This window comes from Echinops telfairi, unplaced genomic scaffold (genome assembly GCF_000313985.2).
Source record: "Echinops telfairi isolate 266 unplaced genomic scaffold, ASM31398v2 ScPeMD7_7457;HRSCAF=8495, whole genome shotgun sequence".
Lineage (NCBI taxonomy): Eukaryota > Metazoa > Chordata > Mammalia > Afrosoricida > Tenrecidae > Echinops > Echinops telfairi.
The window spans coordinates 693,532-694,627 of NW_022111357.1; the positions used below are offsets into that span (position 1 = coordinate 693,532).

At 44.3% G+C, this 1,096-nt stretch overlaps 1 protein-coding gene across 1 annotated transcript in view; it reads right to left on the reverse strand.

The window, feature by feature from the left end:
* Positions 1-1,096, reverse strand: part of CCDC30 (coiled-coil domain containing 30) — a 129,453-nt gene that overhangs the window by 117,500 nt on the left and 10,857 nt on the right. The gene's annotated exons all lie outside the window — the stretch shown is intronic.

The following is a 1,096-nucleotide window of genomic DNA, read 5'->3' on the forward strand; positions in this document are numbered from 1 at the left end:
GACAACTGAAGGCTACTTCAGACTTTCAGAACGTGGACAAGAAACAGAAAGCATAGTAAAAGGAACACTAACAGTGGCGGTCCAATTTTGTCACTTCCTGACTAGCTTCAGTCCCTCCTCTGCAAACTGTCAGTAACAGCATATTTTCCAATAATAACAATAGCTATAGACTATTGATAGAGTGGCTGCCACAATGGGCTCTCGCAGAACAACTACTGTGAGGACGGTGCAGGGCTGGGCAGTGTTTTGCTCTGTTGGGTATAGGTTTGCAGTGAGTTGGAACAGACTCGATAGCATTTCACAATAACATAATTTACTGAGCACCCACCAGGAGCCAAGTACTTGCATGAAATGTTTTGCACATATTAACTTGGGTAACACTAGTAGCATTAAAGAAGGGAATATCATCCCCATCTAACAGCTAAGAAATCTGGAGCTCAAAGAAGAAACTGGTCCAAGGTTACACAGAGGCAGTGCCAAAGGTTTTTTTTCTTTCTTTCTCATTTTTTTTCTTTTTTTCTATTGATCATTTTATTGGGGGGCTCTTACAAATCTTCTGACAATCCATCATTCAATTGTATTAAGCACACTTATACATATGTTGCCATCAACCTGTCCAAAACATTTTATTTCTGCTTGAGGCCTTGGTATCCAGGCCTTTTATGCCCTCCCTCCCACCCTCATGAATCCGTGTGCCAAATTCCCCTCTCCCTGGTTATTTTTCAGTCCCCTGAGATGTTCTGCCAGGCTTGTTAGTTCTACTTCCATAAAAATGAAATGCTTTAACAGGAGCAAATGAAGGTGGAGGAAGAGACAGTGGAGCACATCCTGGTCCACCAAGCCTTGAGGACAATATCCCTGCTCAGAGCAGCCAATGCACAGGGAGGACCAAATAGCTGGCCCCACTACGAGACACTACATCGTTCACTGACAATACTGGAGACACAGTGTGGGAATTGCGCCCGATCTGACCCCATCACACTGAGGCAAAACACTAAGGGCTTGCAACAGAACAGCAAGAGGAGCAGAGCAAGGAAATCCTGAGAGAATATCAAAAATAGACTTTGGCCCCAAATGGGCGTGGCATCCCATCAGA